Raw genomic sequence first — 25,837 nt, forward strand, 5'->3', positions numbered from 1 at the left:
GGTATATTGCGGACTGTTGGTTACGTCCAATTCAACCGACCGATCAAAACCCGCAATGTAATGAAACTCGCATCGTCTAAATGAACCCTATGTATGTGTTTGTTTAGTGTGTTATGTCCTGTAATAAACGATTATGACACACATCATAAAAATTTCCTATAACCGTTAATTCGCATTCGTTCATTTGCGTATTTTTATAGCCGCATTCGTTTAGCAACATAGGTACTATTTGGACACTAGAAGAATACTATTTTAATTTAAGTATTTTTACTAGCTATGATCACGTTTGGCTCGTAATCATTTTGCCGTGTTCAGTAACTATAATGGTAAGTATTACTAACACGAATACCTACAATTTATTTATTTATCATCATGGCGTTTTCCCGGCTTTTTGTCCCGGCTTATAGAAGCCGCTCTGCTTTTGGCAATTAAATAATTTAAGTAGGTAGGTATATACCTACGATATAATTGATTTTCAAAAATGAAGTAAAAATGCTTTTTAGCAAAATCGTGTGTCTGTCGTACTGTTATAGAGCTGGCTAATTCCTATTACCTAGTTAAATATTTTAGTTCCTGGTTTCTAGTAGTGAAATTGCCTTATAATAGGATAAAACGTCAATAACTGGCCACCGGCTAATAACTGGCCACCCTATATTAAAAATGAATTATATTCACCTATAAACAGAATTAATTTTAGTATAAGGTTTCAATAACTGGCCGCCCTTCAATAACTATATAGCCACCTTAGTTAGTTTAGGGTGGCTAGTTATCGACGAATTACCTTATATATCTTTACTTCCACTATTTTGCAGATTCATAGAATCATCTTACAAAACTGGGGAGCGATGATTCCCTTAATTATCCTAGCATTTTATTTCCGAGGGCAAATCCTGGACCTTTTACAAAAGAAGGACACTTGGGCGGTGGCAGCGGTGTTACTCTGTTTCACTATGGTCTCTGGATACACGTGGAATAAGATGAGGAAACCTGTATTTTCTCACAAGACCAACGAAGGCCCTGTTTTCATTAGTAGTGGAAAGAAAAAACAATTCTTGGCCGAGAGTTACATAGTGGCTGTTTTGAGTATCCTTTGAAAACCTTGTAGGTATACTCTGTATCTTTAGGTATTTAAATAAAAGTAAACAAATTCTACCCTCTAATGGCTCCTTAAGCCAGTTGAGGGTAGATGAAAACATTACATGATTTGATAAAATAATGTAGGTTAAAGTCAGGTCGTTCAGTGACTGATCCAGGCGGTTTTGTATTTGGTTGGTTCACCAATAAATGTTATAACTTAATGTACAAATTGTATGTTTACTTATATTTAAATACCTAAAGATACATAGGTATCTTTGTCGTTGTACAGTCGCCATCAGATATATCGGATCGGCCAAGGAGCTCACAAATATCTGAACAGGCCTCTATTTTTAATGCGTTAGACTCCGTAGAGGGTATATGTTTTCCTATTGAAAAATAATGGACGAAAATGCATGAGGTAAGGGGTAAGAATATCACTTGTATATGGAATCCTCATACTGTTAGTCTTGCCTTATAAGTTTAGTGTTGCCATTCACTCAACAACACGTCATGTGTAACTATTACACTGGTATTCAGAGTAGGTACTTATTGAATGGGGTTTGCTGGCGTGTATATAGGTATTTAATGAGATTTCGGTAAGTGATAAATCTAATGAAGGTGAACCAAGAAAAGTCTGCAACGATTTTGATTTGATAGTAAGTACCTACATGCAGTGCAACGTGTTATTTGACATTATGACACAGGGTGGCCAAAAAATAAGTGCATACCTATTGCTAGTAGGGTTGCCAGATCGAAAGGCGCTATTATCGGGAAACATTATAAATTTTTCGGGATTTTGGGACTTATGTCGGGAAAAAAATACATTCAAATTAAAGTAATTGTATTAAAAACAATGATATTTTACATTTATTGGCACTACGTCAGCTCGCTCGCTCGACGACAGGTTCAGAACTTGAAATTATTGTTTTATAACGTGAAGCTGTTTTTCGGGACAGTTTACACTTTGTCGGGAATCGGGAACACATGCTAAAAATCGGGAGAATCCCGCCAAATCCCGACCATCTGGCAACCCTAATTGCTAGGGAAATTTACCCTCCCATAGAAAATGGACCAGGCAAAATGTATGAAACAGCCAAACATTTTTTCCGCGATTTCGGGGTTGGTCCACAGTAGAAACTATTCCCCGATTCTGGCCCCACCTCTCAGTGGTCACCGATCCTGACCCCAGGGCCGATCCACCGCCCCCGCTGAACCTAAAAAAAAAAAAAAAAAAAAAAAAAAAATAGCCCCCCATTTGAATTGATTGCGCTAGGTCTCAGCAGTGCCCGGCGCCTCCTTCAGGTACTTAAGAAATACGCTAATTAAACAATACACCTTGCTCACCACGGTAACAATAGGCTTATCGACCCTTTTCTATTGTTCGATCTCGACTCGGGCGCGTTATTGTGTTACCGAGCATACTACCTGCACCCACCGACGTCTTCATTCATGCCTTCTTTATGTGTGTATTATACTGTAGGTGTTTGTGATAGGTATTAGCGATAGGTATTTGCAATAGGTATTAGCGATAGGTATTTGCAATAGGTATTACCGATAGGTATTTGCAAAAGGTACTTATTTGCGATTCATTATCTTATTATCTTACAACCTCTTGGAGCTATTTCGATTTATAAGGAATACAGTTCTAACCTAACCTAACCTAATTAGAATGTACACAAGTAATCCGTCGGTAGCCTAAACTAACCTAAACCTTCTTTTACCAAACCTAACTTGACCAAACCTAACTAAAATCAACCTAACTTCTCATTTCAAACTAACCTGTTTTTTACCTAGTCTTCGTTCAAGTTATGTTTTAACCTAAATACCTAAACTTCTTACCTATCCAAACTAAAGCATCCTACATATCGTATACATACTTACCTATATTGTGCATATTGTATTGTGTTATTTTATTTAGTTTTACCTATTTCTAACTCATTATTTTTGTCTGCGATAAATGCAATTCAACCTAATGTAGCCTTTTTTATTCTTAAACTATTCTATCTTCTTAAACTTAGTATGTAAGTATGTCTCATTAATTCTTTGTAACACGATAGAAAGTAAACTCGTAGCTACTTGTTTCTTTGTATTATTAAAATAATAACTAGGTGTGTGAGGCATTTCTTGTGCACTTGTTTTCATTGTTATAACAGCTTAATTGCTTTATTGATAGACGTCTATTATATTTTATGCTGACAATGGATTATCATGTGGATATAATTTGGGTTTGAGTACAGGGAGCGTCTGTTTAGATGAACTTGTTGAGACATGTTACTTTGTATGATTTTTAAAAAATAACGAGACGTGTCAACTGGTTTCAACATGATTTAGTCTAATACGTCGGCATTTCTTGTGTGTTGGTATTCATTGTTATAACAGCATAATTGCTTTATTGGTAGACATCTATTATATTTTATACTGACAATGGATTTATTGTTTCCTATTATGCTTTTGAATTTGGGTTTTAGTAAAGAGAGCGTCTGTATTAGATGAACCTGTTGAGACATGATTTGAACGATACTGTATCCTGCTCACTATCACAGTATAAAAGCCGAAGAGAAATGGCTTTGAGTAAGTATTACTGTCGTGGCAGTCCTCTGTATCAGAGCTCCTTGTATCTACTGCAGTATATAGAAATATAGTGTTAATTCAACAGTGAAGTGTTTAAGTGTTTATAGAAAGACCCAACAATGGATGTAAGTATGTCTTTTATTACCGTAACTTACTTTGTTTTGTTTTCACTTGTGTTCTTTGTGTTTTAATTATCAAGATTGTAGACAGTGTGTAAATTATTGTTTTATATTGTTTCAGTTCACTGAAAATACTTTCAAGAACTATTACTACCCGGATGATAATAAAGACGAATCAAGCGATGAAGAGGGTACGCTTGGTCTCAAAGTTAAACAAGCCATCGCAAAGAAACGTTCAGGAAACAATATCGATAGCTTCTTTGAACGACCTAAAAAGCAGTCTAAAGTTGTGAAACGGTCTTCAAATGTGAGCAAAAGTTCACCAGACGGTGTTGCAAACTTGTCATCCGGACAAGACGACGGGGCCTATGCATCACATTTGATTAAAATCGAGATATATGATATGCATAAAATCAAAAACGTCCCACCCATGGAACACTGGAAGCATGCGGACTTCAGATTGAAATATTTTGCGTTGGAAGACGATTTGGAGCTACAAAATACGCGAAATATTATTTATAACATAACAAAGCAATTAGCTTCTAAGGACAGTAGTGTGAAATATTTTATAGATAACTAGATGAAAACCCGGCTTCGCTCGGGTAAAATAAATAATAGTAATAGGTAATACTCATTTTGAATTAAGTAATTATTTACTTTTAGACTTCATACCTTCATCAAGGCGGTTACAAACCTATCTCATCTCAGAAAACTTTAAATCCGTAACATACAATCATAACTCGAAAAATTTACTATTCCGATATATCTAAAAACAAATATGTAATTAAAAAAACCTTATCCGCTTTTCTGGTAGCAGTTCGGCTCTGCAAGGGTCGCAGTTCTAACCTAACTTACTTCTGGTTGCAGTTTGGTTCTATAAGGATCACAGTTCTAACCTGACCCACTTTTCTGGTCGCAGATCGGTTCTGTGAAGGCCGCATTTACAACCTAGCCCACTTTCCAATCTCAAAAGAGGGAACCCTTTTGTACCTACCCTTCATGGCACTAAAGTGAAAGTATGGAAATTATCACTACTATTTCATTCTTTAATATTAATGCCTATCCGTTAATATTAAATTCGTTTACAAAAAAAAACCGGGCAAGTGCGAGTCTGACTCGCGCACGAAGGGTTCCGTACCATAATGCAAAAAAAAACGAAAAAAAAAAGCAAAAAAAAACGGTCACCCATCCAAGTACTGACCACTCCCGACGTTGCTTAACTTTGGTCAAAAATCACGTTTGTTGTATGGGAGCCCCATTTAAATCTTTATTTTATTCTGTTTTTAGTATTTGTTGTTATAGCGGCAACAGAAATACATCATCTGTGAAAATTTCAACTGTCTAGCTATCACGGTTCGTGAGATACAGCCTGGTGACAGACGGACGGACGGACGGACGGACGGACGGACGGACAGCGAAGTCTTAGTAATAGGGTCCCGTTTTACCCTTTGGGTACGGAACCCTAAAAACTGAATAAGTGCGAGTCGGACTCACCCATCAAGAACGGAACACTTTTTAATATTTGTTGTTATAGCGGCAACAGAAATACATCATGTGTGAAAATTTCAACTGTCTAGCTATCTCGGTTCATGAGATACAGCCTGGTGACAGAGGGACAGTGGAGTAAACTGAAATAAAGGTTCCGTCACACCGGCGCGATTTCAGAGCCGGGCCTGAGCGTTTTATATGAAAAAGCGGCGCGCCCCGCTCACGCGCCGCACGCGAAACGCGCCTGTGTGACGGAGCCTGAAATGTCAAACCGGGCAAGTGCTCGCGCACGAAGGGTTCCATACTTTTTAGTATTTGTTGTTATAGCGGTAACAGAAATACATCATCTGTGAAAATTTCAACTGCCTAGGCCTATCACGGTTCATGAGATACAGCCTGGTGACAGACAGACAGACAGACAGACAGACGGACAATGAAGTAAAACTGAAATAAATGTCATATACCTACTAAGAAAAACCGGCCAAGTGCGAGTCGGAATCGCTAATAGGTTCCCGTTTTTTAGTTACCCTTCAGGTACGGAACCCTAGTATGAGTGTAATAGATTTGTAACCGGTCAGCAATGTGAGTCCCTTGGAGAAGCAGAGGTCTAGTCTAAACCCCCACTTACCATCGGCATTAACAGCCTTGTATTCTTGTTTGCCACCAACATGTCATATTAAAACATATTAATAAAAATTTACTCGGTCAACAATGTGAGTCCCTTGGAGAAGCAGAGGTCTAATCTAAACTCCCACTTACCATCGGCATTAACAGCCTTGTATTCTTGTTTGCCACCAACATGTCATATTAAAACATATTAATAAAAATTTACTCGGTCAACAATGTGAGTCCCTTGGAGAATCAGAGGTCTAGTCTAAACTCCCACTTACCATCGGCATTAACAGCCTTGTATGAGTTGTATGCTTGTTTGCCACCAACATGCCATGTTAAAACATATTAATAAAAATTTACTCGGTCAGCAATGTGAGTCCCTTGGAGAAGCAGAGGTCTAGTCTAAACTCCCACTTACCATCGGCATTAACAGCCTTGTATGCTTGTTTGCCACCAACATGTCATATTAAAACATATTAATAAAATTTTACTCAGTCAGCAATGTGAGTCCCTTGGAGAAGCAGAGGTTTAGTCTAAACTCCCACTTACCATTGGCATTAACAGCCTTGTATGCTTGTTTGCCACCAACATGTCATATTAAAACATATTAATAAAAATTTACTCAGTCAGCAATGTGAGTCCCTTGGAGAAGCAGAGGTCTAGTCTAAACTCCCACTTACCATCGGCATTAACAGCCTTGTATGCTTGTTTGCCACCAACATGTCATATTAAAACATATTAATAAAAATTTACTCATTTCATCAGTCATATCCAGCCTAGCATTGCATTGGCCCCGCTTAAATATTTCTTTAATTTGTTTTTAGTATTTGTTGTTATAGCGGCAACAGAAATACATCATTTGTGAAAATTGAAACTGTCTAGTTAATCTAGTTATCACGGTTCATGAGATCTTGAGATACAGCCTGGTGACAGACAGACGGACAGCAGAGTCTTAATATTTAATAGGGTCCCGTTTTTACCCTATGGGTACGCAACCCTAAAAAGTGACCAAGGCCTCCAGTGCCCTAGGCTGGAATCAAAGCAGCGTCCTCTGCTATTGCACCAGGTGCCTGTGCCATTCTGCCACCGGGCCACCCACGGCGGCATAGGTCGAATTTTTCCAAGTATACTTATGCACTACATACTGAAGGCTTATGGAGCCTCGCCATCCCTAAGCCTAAATTAAATATTTTCTGAAAATAATTTGTTTTGATCTAATAACATATTGGAGTCCTCGTAATAGGGGTCCCGTTTTTACCCTTTGGCTACAGAACCCTAAAAATCAACCTTGTTTTGGTACGATGTACTACGCTTCACTATGACTCTGAAATTTTAGCAGGAATTAATATTTTTTTTGTTGTCACCTGTCAAATTAGAATAGAATAGAATAGAATAGCCTATATTGACCAAAAAATTAAATTTCAGCACATATTACATTTAAATAAATTCACATTTCATTTATATCAATTAGTTTCAATATTTTTTCCTTAGTAACTTTATTAAATAATTTTTATGTCATTGCTTTTTAATAATTATTTCAGTCTGCCTTCTTGGCATAGGCCTCCCCCAGCTCTCTCCACAGCTCTCTATCCCTTGCCGTCCCTATCCAATTAGGTCCCGCATGCTTCTTTATGTCATCCGACCACCTCATTATTGGTCTCCCTTCTCTCCTTTTTCCATCTCTAGGATACCATTCCGCTTCCTCTCTATCCCACTTATCTTTACCTTCCCTTGCCATATGTCCAGCCCAACCTGTTGCAGTCAAAAGTGTGAACTGGCCAAAGAACTTTTAACCGACAAAAACAGGCAAAACTGCTTTTGACTGAGCATGTTGGTCAAAAGTAGTTTTACCTGAAAATCATACCTATTTCTGGCAGCAGTTTCGTTTTTAGGGCGTAGCAAAAAAAAAATAACCCTAACCTACCTATCTCTGGGAACAGTTTCGTTTTTTGGGCGTAGCAAAAAAATAACCCTAACCTACATATCTCTGCGAGTACCTACTTTTGACTGATAGTAACAGTCGCAACACAATTACTATTAACCAATGATTTTCAGGTAAAACTACTTTTGGCCAACATGCTCAGTCAAAAGCAGTTTTGCCTGTTTTTGTCGGTTAAAAGTTCTTTTGACCAGTTCACACTTTTGACTGCGACATATATACTATCTATATATCTTATTATATTTAATCTTATATTCAACTTACATTGACTCCGGAGATAACTTATTAGCTTTATGCAGTTGACTTTCCAATTCACCGATACACTTCAAATTTGATTCATAGTCTAAAGCACAGTTATTAAATATGTCCACAATACACTGTAGCTTTTTGCACTGTTTCACGCTGGCAATGTACTTAATTAGAGTGTGTTACAGTCAGCTGGCACTTAACTCAAAGTTTCTTTGAACAACGTCATTTTCATCTCGCTCACTTATTAGTTTATCACAGCTGCTTCAAGGTTGCTTTCACTTGCATTTCCAGGTAGCTAGTAGTGCCTTGACATGTAAGAATATTTGGAATCATTCTGAAATATTAAAATACAACTGAGAGACCGATGTTTATACTAAACACAATACACCCATGGAACGCTTTGAAGTTCAAATCTCGTTACGTTACGATGGCGTTTGCACTTTGCACTATGTTCGGTGACTATTTTTTATTGGTAACACACACAATACACTATTTAACAGGTTTTTATCACGTCTGGAGTACCGGATAAAGTATTTTCGAATAACAGCCGTCGTTGACGTCTAGGCAGTGTTGCTATCGTCTTAAAAGCCGTAACAGACTATCGCACGTTCTGGCTTAAAAACAAATTTATGTAATAATTATACCGGTATACATATCCATATGAAACGAAACTTAATGCAAATAATAACCATTATACATACCGGAAAGTCATCAAATAAACAGTAATATTCGTCTTGCTTTTTATTAAAAAAAATACGACCAACCTAACTTGTAAGCATGTTTGCAGTTTCTAAACGCAACGCATAGCTGTCAAATGTCAACCAACAAATTGAGCCTTTAGTATTGTTTGTCGAAATTTTTTCACTTTTAAATGCAAAATACGCGACAATACGAATTTTGCGGATATATGTTGTCGATTCAAAAGTGTTATTTTTTTACGCTCTTTTGTTTGAGCATAATTTAATTTGTTTCTACCGTCAAAGCCGCTCGCGTTTATATATAAAGATAAGAAACAGTGATAGTTATAATTATTAATGATAGTAGTAGCTTAATGATTGTGTTAACGTATTTCTCATTTTTTACCTCTCCTTAAGTACATTTTCCATGTAACAGATTTTTTTGTGTCGTCTCGTTTTTTAAGTAACAAAGAATGTTAAGAAATATTTTGTAAATAATAAAATTTAAAAAAAAATGTGTGGTTTAAAAGGTCTTTGTATTATATGAAAAAATAAAAAATCTTATTTAAGTACACGTATTATTTTATTTCACAAAAAATGTTTTAAACATATTCCTTAATATAAGGTCATTACATACAGAATTATCGGAAAACAAACTTAGCATATCTGTCATAGTTTTTCCATGATATTTAAAATACAAATAAACTAGACAATATTCACCACAAACTGAAGTAAAATGGTTTTGAAGAGGTTTATTGTTATAAAACCACTGTCTGGTGTTTCTTTTTAAAAATAAGTTATGGTAACCTGAAGGTTTCCGTCCGAAGGAATCAAAATATTCTCCTATACCAGTAACATCAATGTGTATGGCAACCCAGTGGGAGCCTGGTTTCGTGTCAGGGTCCAAATTACTAACAATAAAGACAGGTAGATCGACCCAAATAGGTATTTTGTTAGCAGCAAAAACATTTGATTCAAAAAGTGGGTTTAATTTCTTCATACAAAATTGAATCTCATTAGTATCCATAATGACTTAATTAATAACAATTTATGTCTTGATGATGCTGCAAACAATGACTACAACAAAATAAAGTAAACGAAAGAAAACATTGTATTTATATAATTATGTTTTTCAACTATTATAATCTACAGATACATCACGGTTTTTGTTTATTTCAATAATGTTGTCAAATTCTGCATACACGATACAATTAATGGTGCTAGTTAGAGCCGAATCAAAGCGTACTTCTATCCGAACACTTCCATGTCTAACAAGATTCCAGTGTGAAGTTGAACTAGCAGATAAATCAGGGGTTAAATCAAAACATAACAAACAATATCCTCCACCATAATCTGTTCTACTTATTCCATTACCTTCGTTGTGAAAATGAATACCAGTTCCAGAAAATAAGGTGTGATATGCCGCCGCTATTAAACCAGAACTAAATGACGTTTGTAATGTTTTAGAAGGAATTTCATGACCATCTACAAACAAGCTAAATGAATTCATATTATAATTTTGAAAATTAAATGGATTCAAAGCTAAATTTCCATTAAAACCTGAATTTGATACAAATCCAATAATACAGCGTTTAGGAATTTGTCCGAGAAATATATTATCCAATGTTTTACCCTGGACCCCTGTTGGTATTGTGAGAACCTTAACTTCTGCTCTCGTAATGGGGTACTTCGCAGTCGTTGTTGCCAATACTTTTTGATGGGCTAACAAAACGCTAGGATTGATTTTTGTTCTTCTAACAATGAGACTAGCATCTGTTATTTGTACTTTAAGTTTTTTATCTTGATGACAAATTAAATTAAATGATTCTTTTGATCGGACTAACTTAATACGCAATTCAACACCATTTATCAAGAATTTCTCTTGGTTAAATATATCGCCATGCAAATGTCCAATCATTTCCACATCCTTACTCTCTTTGATAAATTCTAGTCTTTTCTGAAATCCTTTGTTGTTGGCGTCAACGGTATCCATAAAACCTGGGGTATCCTCATACCATAACCCACAAGTAAGATGGGTGTTTTTGGCTGCCGGTCCATAGTTGAGAAGATTTTCCATATAAGCACGGTAAGCATATGTATTGTTTGGGGGTGATATGAGTTTTTGATTTAAATATACATCAAGTTGGTTGAAAAGGGAATGTAGCCAGTTATTGGTGGGTCCAACTCCGGCATCTGCTTTTAATTTTGTCCCATCTTGATTCAATACTTTAGCAGTAATATGTAACATTGTGTGTGATAGATCAATGTAGTCATCTCCTGATCCAGGTACTTGAAATTCAATGGGGCCATCATCACTTAAAGATGAAATTGGTTTGTAATGAATCCAATGTCCGCTTTCAATACTTGTTTGAGTTGATGGAAGGGCAAATATATCTAATTCAGATTTTGCACATTCACATGAATGACTGTGTAGAAATGACATTATTTAACTTGAAAATATATCGTTATTTTTATTATTATTTCTACTTCCTCTTCGTCGCGATGCTTTTCGAGTAATGAGCGGTTCTCTTCTTTTATTCGACATTTTATACCCAGATCCTGACATGAGAGAATCAATTTTTTCATCAGCCTTTCTTTTTAGGTTAGCGCTCGCTTCCTTAAATCGTGATCGAATGGAACTATCCATAGGACGAGAATTTACCATATCAGTTAACAAACCAACCCCTGCCCCTAAGGTTTCTTTTCCAATGGTTTTTAAACCGCTAGATAACAAAGGGAGCACTGATCTAAATAGTCTACCCAAAAAACTGCCTATACCATGTCCTCGTTGATATGGAACTCCCTTATAGACAATACCTATCCCAGAGCCGGCTTGGTGTGAATAATAATGTCCGTAAGGACAAGAGACTGACGATCTGTTGTAAATCATTTTACTCGTTGAAAGTGTAGCTTCACGCAAGAAGATCCAAATTGAAATGGTACTCTGACACCAGTCGTTGTTCTTATATCTATTTCAATGGTATCGAACTCTCTTCGTAAAACTGGTACATAATGAGCGGGTGAGAAGATGTGAGTTTTATAAGCTCCATAAATAAATGAACTTAGTTGGATCTAAAGGTATTATTCTGAGTAATGAAGTAATAACATCTCCGACTACTTGTGGGTGTATTATATCAGTATAAACAAATATTTGAGATGGTAAACCTAAATATAAATTTGCAGGGCTTTTTCCTAATGTATTTTGTTTTAAATTTGTTTTCGGTTTAAAACCCAATTGCAGACTTAGTATCGGAGTTGTAATGATAGATGTTATTTCTTTATTTGTTGTTGCTATTCCAACCAGTTTTGTTAATCCATCATATCGAAATTTTACGTTATTTTTTAACTGTGGGTTTTCATTAAACGCTTGAAGAAAATGATCTATATTATCATATGTAGTGGCTGGTATATGAGTTTTTATATCCACTATTTTTGTAGTTTTATCGGTGGGTGATAACACCTTTTTCTTTAAATAAATGATGTTTTCGTGCTCTTGAACATTATACATGGAACAAGGATATTGAAATTCCACCAACCCAACTACCCATTCTCCATCCAATTTAATGGTCTTTGGTAATTTAGTTAAGAAATGTGCAGTCGTGTTATCCGTGTAGTAATCTGATGAACTATTACTTAACAAAGTTAGATAAAAACTATTTTCACTCATATTTTCTTTAAGTTTGATTCAGGTATCCAAGAATTAAATTTATTAGGATAACCTTGCCACTTAACTAGTATTTCCTTTCTGCCAGCAACTCGACGCGAGCGTATTATTTTATCAATTTTATACTCGTTGGAGGGGAGGTAAGTTACCTTTTGTAATTCTTTAGAATAAAATGTACCAATGATGGGTTCACCTTCTAAATCCTTTATTGTATAAACAACTCGTGGCGATCTGTTAATAATCGAATCAATAATAAATATTTCATCACTCCAATTACTTTCATAACCTTTTTGAAACACATGCTTATATTTAGTGATTCTAACATGATCACCTACATTTAGTTTTTTAGTTTCTAATGAAATTTGCCTATCTTTTTTGCGATCATATAAATTACACCAAACAGTCATAATATTATTAGAGCTAACATCAACTGGGCGCATTTTAATGCTAGAATGATAGCTATGGTTGTAAGAATGTAGAAGATCTTGTAATATATTTGTGTAGTTATATGTATTCTTATGAGTGAAGTAACGCCACATTTTCATTTTAAGTGTTCTTTGAAACCTTTCTACTATACTTGCTTTAATGTCGGGGTTATTAGTGGTATAATAATTAATATTTTTGCTCTTAAAGTAATCTCTAACCGCCTTTGAAACAAATTCTGTACCTTTATCAGATTGGATGTGACGGGGAACAGAGTTGGCTTCAGTAAATATGCTTTCAAAACATTGTTTAACAGTTGCTGAATCCTTCTTCTTCATGGCTCTTGCAAAAGCATATTTACTGAACACATCAATAACACAAAGAATATATTTGTACCCATCATTATATTGACTATAAGTACTCATATCACTTAAATCAGCTTGCCAAAGTTCATTAAAGTTCGAGAGAATGTATTTATTTCTAGTAAATCGTCTATGAATAGGTTTATGCAGCGTGTGCGTATCTTGAGATTGTAACCATTTTTTCACTTCCTCTTTGTTCATTTGACCTTTCATTTCCTTTGATAAATTATTTAAACTGCTATAGCCAGCTGGATTAGAGACGTCATAATAGATTCTGTTAATATCTAATAAGGAGTCCATCTTTCCCACTCTATTTTCTTTCCGGATCGCTTTTGCTCCCGTGTAGCAAGAGGCGTAGAAGTGTTATTATCTTTATCTGTTGAGGCTCTCGTCTTCACAGATGTGGAGGGGGTAAAGGGTTCAATCAAAGGAGTACCATTAATAAATGCTAAATTTGTAGGATTACCTATGCATGACCTAGGAACTTCGATATCTTTTAAAAGTAAAGCAAACACTTCCCATCCAATTGGCTTAGGACGTTTAAGACATCTAACGGTGTCGCTTACCAAATCAGTAATATTACTATTTTGAATGGTTTGGTTATTTATAACAACTTCACCAGTCTGTTTCCACCAAATTTTCGGTTTACTTGAAACAATGTAATCTAACAACGTTCGAGCTTGTTTTTCATAAGATTTGGGTAATATGTTTATAATTTTTGACGGACTAATTGGCATTAGTTCTTGATTTATTTCGCCAGGTGGTGTATTAAACGATGACGGTGTGGCTGCTTCAGTTACATTATCTATAACTGACTCATTATTTTCAATCTTCTCCTTTTTGTTCACTTTTGTTTTTATAATATCATTACTTTCGTTGATGACTTGATCTACCCCCTCCATCACGATGGGTATTCTAAACGGTTTTCGATCTGTTTCAATAAAATGTAGAAATCTTTGTAATGCTTGAGAATATAACGTCCACTTTTCGCGATCATTCATTTTACTTTTAAGGATTTTTTGCATCTCTCCATCTAGCCGAGATGAGGAATTTTCGGGTGGACTCTCATTCCGTTTCAGCCTTTCAATAAAATCTGATTCAACTAATAACATTTTTTTTGTGTTTTCCATTTTGTTTATGATAAAGAGTTCACTAAAGCACTTAAAACTGCACCTAAAATAATAGGTAGAAATGCACCTCCTTTTTGAACTATAACAGTTTTTCTTATTTTATGTTTCCCTTTCGAAACTAATTTTCTTAAAATATCTTTATATTTTTTTAGTTTCGTCTTTTCTTTTTTTTCTAATGGAATTTTCCCATTTAGGACGTTATAAATGCACTCACAAATAATGTTGATCTCTTCATCGTCACAAGATTTAAGTAATGCAGTACGATATTTGGGTTTAAGCAACTGCAATGCTTCAAGTAAATGTTTATATGTGTTTACTCTTGTATGCATCATGTAGAACTGACTAAAATATGGTGATTTTTATCATATTTAAACCCCTTTTTAGGTACATACACTGTGCAATGCCCATCAAACGGAAATATTTTTGTTTTAAAACGGCATATGTCATTTGTATTTTGTTTCAGGTCAATCATGAGGTAACCATGAGCCTCCTTTGTAGCATCTTTGTAGGCTTCGTCCACAAACTTTGAGTTTTCTGGGTAAACTTGTCGTGACAGGTAGCGTATTTGAGTTTTATCCCTGGGATTTTTAAAAAATACAATGTAGCTTGTATTCAATGAAATATCACGTTGACCTCTACCTTGATGAAATACGTTTTGTGTAATATAAAAAACACTTAAGTTTCTATGATGACTACCTTTCGTAAAAATGTCAACGATTCGTCCATCTGATTCTCTCATCAAATCATCTATAATAAGAAGTTTAGGTTTCTTCCCATCAAAAATTGAAAAATCTGGTATTCCTTGACTATAATTTACATTTTCCAGATTGTAGAGAGGTTGCATTTCATCATAACACCAAATAATTTCATCAAATTCAACATTACATATCTCTTTGGAGTTATTCAAAAAGTTTGTAACAAATTGCGTTTTACCACACCCACTAGGACCTGCGACAATGGTGGTGAAAGGATGATAAAAGTGAATCATTATTCAATATCGTAATCTATGTGTATGTGTGTATGTGTGTGGGTGAGTGTTGATATGTTAACGGATGGACTTTAAATGGTAATATTCAGAAAGATGATTACTATTTAAACAACTCAGATATAGTAGACAAAAAACAAAACAAAATGATTACGTAAATTTTTTTTTATTATTTATGATCACACTTTTAACATTATTTTTTTTTGTTTCATATTTACAAAAATACCTTAAAAGATACAATAAAATAAAATTCATACATTTTTTTACATGTTTACAAGTAATACCTTAAAAAATATACAATGTACAAACAATAATTTGGAATTGGAATGTTCTGTGTGATTATATTACAACTTTGAAACTTTTTCATTATTGCGGTATTTTATAATGACCCCACGCTAGAGTGTCAGAAGAGTTTTCTAATAAGTACCGTTTTGTATCTTCATGCGATAATGATATTTTATTTATTTTTTGAGTGAATATTATATGTTTTATAGACTTAAATCTTAGCATTTGAGCGCGTTGCAAATTTTTATTAAATAAACACGTTTTGTAATTGTCAAGAGTAAATTTTTTTGTAACACATTTATTGACTCCTTTGGCTTTTGATAAAACACCGTATTTTTCGGTTTTCTCATCATTCTCGTCATATTTTTCAACATCTAAGGTATACATTTTAGATCTCAGACCTACAAACTCTTTTAAAATTCTACCATTATTTTCATCTTTGAAAAACCCTAATCGCTTTTTATTTATTAACGGCAAATCATATTTATTGTTAGGAGGATAGTCAGATGTATCAAAATATAAATTAAGATCTGATTTTATATCTGCGTAATAATTTTCCGTGAAAATTTGATATACTAAGCTATCAGTATCTGTATAAAGAAGCTTAAGATTGTCTGGATATTTGGTTTTCATGTAGCTGTAGTGAAAGTCATACATCAAAGTTTTCGATATATCTAATACGCAAAATCCCAGATAAATCGGTTTATTATAAAATACTTTAGTTTTATTCAATTGAACGGCCACTAAATTCTCAGAGAATATGGATAAACTATGGAACTCAGGTTTCGCTATCAAAGATTGAACCCCCTGCGTTTTTCCTCGATTTTCCCAGTGATTTAATAATTTGACATTTACGCGTTTTGCAACATTTTCCATGGTTTTACCGAACACTGAATTATTCATTAGTTTAAAGAAATCTTTTTCAAAATCGGATGATGCCTGAGATCGCATGTGGGTGTTCAAATCTATGTAACTTTTTAACCACATAGACTGCTGAAATTTAAGAATGCGATGGATTTTACTCAATTTCAAACCATTCTTCAAACACTGTTTTAGATTTCTATAATGAATGACATAATTCGTTTTTTTATTTAAATTAGGAATTATTTTTTTTTCTTTGGAATTACCCAAACAAACGTTTTCAGGACAAAATGGCAAATCTGAATGAGAGTCATGCAACTCGTTAGGGTATTCGAGATCAACTTCTAAAATTAAACCATGATCAGCGTCATCAGATATATTAAAGTCAGTATCTGTATTTACCCATTCAAATTTACCGGTAGGAAGACATTGAGACATAGCCCACCCGTAAAGGTTATTTGCATCAAAGTACATAAGAAATGACGATGGGATATTTTGATTATAATCTTCCAAAAAAATATTATTAGCCTTCGCGTATCTATTACTACATTGTGATATGCCACCTCGAATATTTTTTGATATAAAAGCTATTTTATCGATATCAGTTAGGAGTTCTAGTTTTATTTTTGTAGTTCTTAACATTGCATCCCAACTTAATCCCGGAGCAGTATAATAATGAGCGGGGTCTAATCCATACGTCTTAAGACAAAGGTTTCTAAAATTTTCAAATATATCAGTTAGTAATAGAACATCAGTTTTTAAATATAAATCAGAATAATCACCCATATTTTTGCATTGAAAATGAGACCAAACATCTTTTGCGTGGTCATAATCCTCTTCTGAGATGTGACTATCAGACAAGGAACTAAAGAAATCATCTTTAGAGGGAAGAGCTGTTAAGTTTAAAGAATCGTATGATGACATGTGTTCATAGGGATAGACACCCTTTCGTAATAAGCGTTTAAAATCCTCCTCGCATGAAAAATTCAATTTTAATTCATGAAATTGTTCAGGCAACAAGTTTTTTGCCAATTTGTCAAGACTACTGGACATAAATTTAAGTGAATCGACAAATCTCAATTTAATTGTGCGATTATTTATTTGTAAGCTCTTAGAAAATGAAATGTATTTCTCTTTGTTCTCTGGAATCAGTTCAATGTCGCCTTCCGCCAAACCAAGCCCATGCACTATAAAATGACTATCATAGTTACACAAATTATGGAAAAATACAGGTACAAAATTAGGTGCCCTGTATTTTTCAGAACAAAATGTATGTGCCACTCCTTCATAAAGACCAGTATGGTAATTATAGGAAATGACTGAATCCTCGTTTAAATTTTTATCACAAATATAACATGTACTACTCTGAGCAATATGCACATTATTTGCATTAGATAAAGGCAATGGAGTTTTTACAAAAGTATTTCTCCTACAAATGGCCTTTAAGTCTTGTTCCATATACTTCATAAATTCCTGGGTGCAATTTTTGCCTTTATATGTTCTGTACACTGACAATTTATCATTATAAGAACATTTAATGTAGTATCCAAAACTATATACCTCATGTTTTTGTACATTTGTTGTTGAGGATGTAGTAGGATTAATTGTACCTGTTTGAATCGGGTTTAGAAAGGCCTCGAAATCAGCATAAATAACAAAAGGTACCCTTAATTTACGTTCATAATTATCGAAAGTAAGTATATTGGAGGAAACGTTTTCATTGAACCAGTTTTTCTTTTTATCCTGTTCTGAAGGTAAATGTGTACAAACATGGAAACAATCGTTTCTTTGATGATTCATTAAATTGTTGCGAGTTGTAAAGTTCGACAAACAACCATCACAAATATGTGCAGCATGCTGTGTATTTGATAATTGTTTAGATACTAACCTAGATAAATTTTTGATATAGCAATAATGCCCCTTACTGTCTTTGGATATGTACAATATTCAAGTGGGTAGCTTTTTTGCACTTTGTTAAGTGTAATGGGCCTACTACGTCATGTTTTTTACTTTTCGAATTGTATTCAAGACCAAAAACGTTTATACTTATATCATTCATTTTTTCAAATTTCTGAATATCTCCAACCTTAAGTGGGAAAGTTAAATTTCTAAAATTTAATTTATTTTTATGCGCTATATACGATTTCGCAGTGTTTGAACGATGACTTGTAGGTGGATACAAGCCTGACAATACAGCCCATCTAAAACATTCATGATCATTATTTTTTACATTAATAACAGCTTTTCTGTTCTGAATATCACGTGGTAATTCGATATAGGAAGAACCACGCAATGGATTAAATTTGTTGACATTGACATCTAGATAGTTAAATTTTACTAAACTCCATCCACTGTCTTTTCTCTCAAAGTTAAATAATTTTGTTAATATATCTTTAACAACTGACTCGAAAATATCATCTTTGTCGCTGCTAACATCAACTACATTGTTACATAATTGGAAATCAAATGTATTATTTACTTGTTTGCTCTCTTGAGTAAAATCCGCATTCAAAATAAAGTTTACTTTTAAAGCATGGTGATCAGTGAGGGAACGATTTAATAATGCAAAGATTTTCTCTTTATTTCCTAGTAAAATGGATTCGGGAGTAAATGGTTGGTGAACATTTTCATTTAATAGTATTCTGTAAGTGGCCACCCTATTCTTAAAAGCATTTTCAATTAACTGAACATTAACCCATTCAATGTCAGCCCTTAAAACATTATTTTTGTGAAGATTACTATTTAAATGATTTTTAAAATATCTTTTAGAAACAAACTTATTACACACAGAACCAATTCAATTTCATGATTATTATTTGTACTCACAATGACATCGGGAACTGGTTCGGATGATGTTGATGCTACAGGTTCAGCAGCTGCTGAACGGTTTTTCTTCACCAAGAATTCTTCGGTCTCCAAAACTGCAGCTGTCCTTTTTACTCCCCGTCCTATTTGAGAAGATCTATAACAATACATAATAAACATAAATATCTTAATGTCAGATAAAATAAAAATAATTACTAAAACGGTTGGTTGTATATACTAACGTAAGTCTTTTCGACACTGCTGACAATAGGCCCGCATCATCAAAACTCCATCAATCACATCTGATGACTGAGTATTCCCCTTGGAATTTTTGATATGCCCATCACATGGTGTATAATACGGTATAATATCAGAATCTTCCAGTAACGAGTGAGGTAATTTGTTTGATATATACCACATTCTTATATTTCTATGAAAATATGCTAAAATAAATTCTTAACTTAATTCCTCAATCTTATCACGAGGCAAAGTGAGACCAATATGATAGTAAGTAAACACCATTATGGAAAAGGATATCACAGTACAAGCACGGCACCAAAACACTGAATGATATGAACTCGAGATACCCCGCTTATATAACCAGCACTCTCCCACCCCACGTTTATCCTAACAATAAGTTCTGGTCACAACAAGTTAGGAGGAACCCATCCTTTGTTAAACAGGTACTGGTTAAGAGTTATAAACATGTATGAACAGGAATACTTTTACTTACGCCTCTCGATGTAGTTGGCTCACAAGACGGGCAGCCTCGCATAGATCTTCATTTTCTTCTATTTCTTCACAGAGTCTGATAAGTTCAAGATCGTAGACATCACAACTCAAAGAGTCCATTATGAAATGAGAAATCATACAGTGCTTTCTTTCATTTAAATAGTTGACTACAGGTATAAGATTTCTAAGAGTGGGGACTGTAATCTTTACAAATGAGAAGTATTAAATTAAAACTTGTTGTAATGTGATACAATAAAAATAATCTGTTACATGGAAAATGTACTTAAGGAGAGGTAAAAAATGAGAAATACGTTAACACAATCATTAAGCTACTACTATCATTAATAATTATAACTATCACTGTTTCTTATTATCTATAAAATATTTCACACTACTGTCCTTAGAAGCTAATTGCTTTGTTATGTTATAAATAATATTTCGCGTATTTTGTAGCTCCAAATCGTCTTCCAACGCAAAATATTTCAATCTGAAGTCCGCATGCTTCCAGTGTTCCATGGGTGGGACGTTTTTGATTTTATGCATATCATATATCTCGATTTTAATCAAATGTGATGCATAGGCCCCGTCGTCTTGTCCGGATGACAAGTTTGCAACACCGTCTGGTGAACTTTTGCTCACATTTGAAGACCGTTTCACAACTTTAGACTGCTTTTTAGGTCGTTCAAAGAAGCTATCGATATTGTTTCCTGAACGTTTCTTTGCGATGGCTTGTTTAACTTTGAGACCAAGCGTACCCTCTTCATCGCTTGATTCGTCTTTATTATCATCCGAGTAGTAATAGTTCTTGAAAGTATTTTCAGTGAACTGAAACAATATAAAACAATAATTTACACACTGTCTACAATCTTGATAATTAAAACACAAAGAACACAAGTGAAAACAAAACAAAGTAAGTTACGGTAATAAAAGACATACTTACATCCATTGTTGGGTCTTTCTATAAACACTTAAACACTTCACTGTTGAATTAACACTATATTTCTATATACTGCAGTAGATACAAGGAGCTCTGATACAGAGGACTGCCACGACAGTAATACTTACTCAAAGCCATTTCTCTTCGGCTTTTATACTGTGATAGTGAGCAGGATACAGTATCGTTCAAATCATGTCTCAACAGGTTCATCTAATACAGACGCTCTCTTTACTAAAACCCAAATTCAAAAGCATAATAGGAAACAATAAATCCATTGTCAGTATAAAATATAATAGATGTCTACCAATAAAGCAATTATGCTGTTATAACAATGAATACCAACACACAAGAAATGCCGACGTATTAGACTAAATCATGTTGAAACCAGTTGACACGTCTCGTTATTTTTTAAAAATCATACAAAGTAACATGTCTCAACAAGTTCATCTAAACAGACGCTCCCTGTACTCAAACCCAAATTATATCCACATGATAATCCATTGTCAGCATAAAATATAATAGACGTCTATCAATAAAGCAATTAAGCTGTTATAACAATGAAAACAAGTGCACAAGAAATGCCTCACACACCTAGTTATTATTTTAATAATACAAAGAAACAAGTAGCTACGAGTTTACTTTCTATCGTGTTACAAAGAATTAATGAGACATACTTACATACTAAGTTTAAGAAGATAGAATAGTTTAAGAATAAAAAAGGCTACATTAGGTTGAATTGCATTTATCGCAGACAAAAATAATGAGTTAGAAATAGGTAAAACTAAATAAAATAACACAATACAATATGCACAATATAGGTAAGTATGTATACGATATGTAGGATGCTTTAGTTTGGATAGGTAAGAAGTTTAGGTATTTAGGTTAAAACATAACTTGAACGAAGACTAGGTAAAAAACAGGTTAGTTTGAAATGAGAAGTTAGGTTGATTTTAGTTAGGTTTGGTCAAGTTAGGTTTGGTAAAAGAAGGTTTAGGTTAGTTTAGGCTACCGACGGATTACTTGTGTACATTCTAATTAGGTTAGGTTAGGTTAGAACTGTATTCCTTATAAATCGAAATAGCTCCAAGAGGTTGTAAGATAATAAGATAATGAATCGCAAATAAGTACCTTTTGCAAATACCTATCGGTAATACCTATTGCAAATACCTATCGCTAATACCTATTGCAAATACCTATCGCTAATACCTATCACAAACACCTACAGTATAATACACACATAAAGAAGGCATGAATGAAGACGTCGGTGGGTGCAGGTAGTATGCTCGGTAACACAATAACGCGCCCGAGTCGAGATCGAACAATAGAAAAGGGTCGATAAGCCTATTGTTACCGTGGTGAGCAAGGTGTATTGTTTAATTAGCGTATTTCTTAAGTACCTGAAGGAGGCGCCGGGCACTGCTGAGACCTAGCGCAATCAATTCAAATGGGGAGCTATTTTTTTTTTTTTTTTTTTTTTTTTTTTTTTTTTTTTTTTTTTTTTAGGTTCAGCGGGGGCGGTGGATCGGCCCTGGGGTCAGGATCGGTGACCACTGAGAGGTGGGGCCAGAATCGGGGAATAGTTTCTACTGTCCACTTGGTCCCATAGTAAAAGTTACTCAATATAATCCCAAAACCTCCCTGGCAACGGGAATGCACTTATTTTTTGCCCATCCTGTATAACACTTGCACTGCGTGTGCTATCAAAATTGTTGCAGACTCATCTTGGTCTAACTCTGCTTATAATGGGGTTGGCCGGCGGTGGAAGTTTTTAGCAGATGGCGCCATCATAGCTTTTGTTTTTCGTCCATCTGGACAGGCTAAAGCTCTAATCGCCATCATAGCTTGTCCTGTCAATCCCATAGAAGGTAGGATCGTATAGAAGTGGTATACGCGTGCCTCTGTGAGGGACAAAACATACGCAAATGCGACACTGTGATTGGTCGAATTCATTTGTTGCCCACCATTCTCCATACTAATAAAAAGGTGGGGAACAAACAAAAAGTGAGACTGTGACAAGGACAAGCAATAATACCGCCTTCTCTGCTACTCCTACTGAAAGTTCCATAAGCGCATCTCGTTCGGTCGTTTGGCCCCTCGCCCTCCCCCGTTTCATCTCTATATTATTGTACCTCTATGGTCAATCCCTAAATATTGTCAAATTTTTTTTTAATACCCTGGATGCCAGCCCTTTAAGCCAAATCTCATAGAAAAAGGGGCAAGCTATGATGGCGCCATCTATGCAAACCTTTGACAGTTGCCATCCCCAAAATATGATTGTACTTTAGGAATTAAAATAATGATTTCATGACTAGGCATATCTAACAGATGGCGCGATAGTGCTAGGCATGATACTGACCATAGAGGCGGCGGGAGGAGTGAGGACGGAAAGAGGCAAAAGAAAGAGACGGAAGCTCCAAATGCTGGCGGGCATCGGGCTGATGTTTGCGTCCTTCGCCGTTCTTCTGTCTGCATTTAGAATCAAGATGCCGTGGTATCCATATGGGTAAATTATTATATTAATTTATTAAACCAGCACAATATATATGACATTTTCAACTAAAAGCAGTGGGGAGACACTCCTGACTTCGGGCAAACACGGCTCAGCATTGCTCCGAGCAATTATCAGGGTTGGCACCACTTGACGTCCTTTTGCGTGCACGACCACAGATGACTTCCTTTTGCGTGCACGACCACAGATAAGATAATGACTTGAATTTTGACAACCTTAAATAGCCGAAAGGGATAGTGCCATACATTAGAAAGGGATAGCATGATTCGTCCCTGAATCGCTGTCAAACTTCTGTTTTGTAGGAAGTTTCCTTTCTGTACAGTAGGTACCTACTATTATTTATTCTGTGCTAAAAGGTACCACATTGTTGGTTGTCGATAAAGGGACCCACATATTACCAGTTCGTCGGACGCTCGCCGGACGATATCTGCCTGCCAGTTGTTCGAAGCTATCAAATTTTGCGTACAGGCTGACAGGCTAATATCGTCCGGCGAACTGGTAATCAGTGGGCCCCGTAAGGTTGATTTCAAATTCAATATTTGTAAGGGTATAATTCAGTAGCCTTTTGGTTGAGAATGGCACATATATTTGTGTGTAGTCAACCGATTTGATTCCTATGCCACTATATTGAAATTTGAACCATGTGATGATGAAACAATTTGTTTACGACAGTGCTTATTGAGCTCAACTTGAGTAGAACCTCTTACAAGGAGTAGGTGTAGTAGGTAATCTAGGCTAATATTAAACAACTAACTTTCTTCTTTCAGTTTCTAAATGAACTGCATCGAGCTTGGTTAGTAAAATGGGCGGATGTCGTCTTTCAACAAATAAAAAAATATATTTTGAGTAACATTTTATTAATGTAATTTCATCTCAGCAGCTTAAAACATTCAATAGTTTACTGTTTTCTAAATCTCTAGCACCAGTGCCCCGCGATAGCAAATCGCGAGTGAGAAACACTACTAGAAAAATGTCGCGGTGCACTCGTGCTAGGAGTACTTAACACGTTTAAATTAATCCTTTAACTGCCTCGGTCGGCCATAGTCGACAAAAGTTACAGTATAATAAACGTTTATATAAAATAGTTGTAGTGGTCAAAAGGTTAATAAACCCAAAATATTATAAACATTCGATCGTTTTCCATCAGTCTTATCATTATCTTAACATTACACTTGGTACAGTCAGCAGCAACAGATGCTAAGCGGGCGAGGTGTTCAAAATTACCTTGACACGCTCTTAGGGCTCTTAGGCCACTTGCACCATTCTAGTAACCTGGAGTTACCATGGTTACCAGTACAATTTGACACTGGGTTAACGGTTTAACCACTTAACCCCGGGTTAGTGGAATGGTGCAAGCGGCCCTTATTCTCTTAACACATTCGACACCGCGTACCCGACTCTCGGGCACTCGTAAACTTTACTCAGATGCCGGCATACCCGCTAGTCGGGCAAGAGCTATAAACCTACACGCGACGCCGAAGTGCCCGACAGGCGGGCAAGCATTATTTGCATCTTCACTACCTCAGGGCTGCCACTGCCACTAACAGAAAAAATTGCAAGTCTTCTGATTATTATGTGGTCGAAAAGTTGGTACAGTTGATTATTATATTTTATTACTTCACTTTGTATTTTTATTTACTTTACCTAATGCGATTACAAAATAAAAATTCTTATTAGTTGGTTACGTGAAATTGCATACACGGGTATGTATCAATAGGAGTTAGAATTAGGAGAAGAACAAAACGGGGAGCCTAAACAGATGAGACAGCAGATTTAATTTTATCCACGTACTTATACGGAAGTTACTTGGCACAGCCCTGAGCGTCCGCCGCTTGCCCGACTAGCGGGTTCGCGGCGTGCGGCATTGAGTTGCACGTCGTTGCCCGACTAGCGAGTACTGTCGGTTTCTGGGGTATTGTTTGAAATTTTGCCTGGTTGCGAAAGTGTTAACAATAAAGTCGCGTAGAGATCATAGTGAACACCTGGCCCGCTTAGCAACTTCTGCTGCTGACTGTACGAGACGAGACCTCCCTATAGGGAAGCCTATAGGCTTGCCACTTAACTGAGTCGGTCCATGAAAGACTGCTGTACGGTCGAGTTAAATTTCACTACACCTTATAAAACAAAGTCCCCCTCCGCGTCTGTCTATTTGTGTGCATGTATGTTCGCAATAAACTCAAATACCTACTACTAAACGGATTTTCATGCGGTTTTCACCTATCAATAGTCATTCTTGAGGAAGGTTCAGGTGTATAATTTGTTATGGTTTTGTGTAACCCATACGAAGCCGGGGCGAGTCGCTAGTTGACCAATATGTAAAAAACTAACAGTTAAAATTAATAACTTTCTTCTATGGATTTGCGCAACCGGCCCATGAACCCATGAACCGTCTCAGTTAAGTGATATCCTACA

General features: G+C 35.4%; 1 long non-coding RNA gene across 1 annotated transcript; it reads left to right on the plus strand.

Moving 5' to 3' along the window:
• Positions 1–214: 214 nt before the first annotated feature.
• On the plus strand, positions 215–25,612 carry LOC134806462 (uncharacterized). Its single transcript, XR_010146527.1, has 4 exons — positions 215–326; positions 813–1,083; positions 23,242–23,419; positions 24,193–25,612. It is a non-coding gene; the product is annotated as an uncharacterized LOC134806462 (long non-coding RNA).
• Positions 25,613–25,837: the final 225 nt, after the last annotated feature.

This window comes from Cydia splendana, chromosome 3, assembly GCF_910591565.1.
Source record: "Cydia splendana chromosome 3, ilCydSple1.2, whole genome shotgun sequence".
Taxonomy (NCBI): Eukaryota; Metazoa; Arthropoda; class Insecta; order Lepidoptera; family Tortricidae; genus Cydia; species Cydia splendana.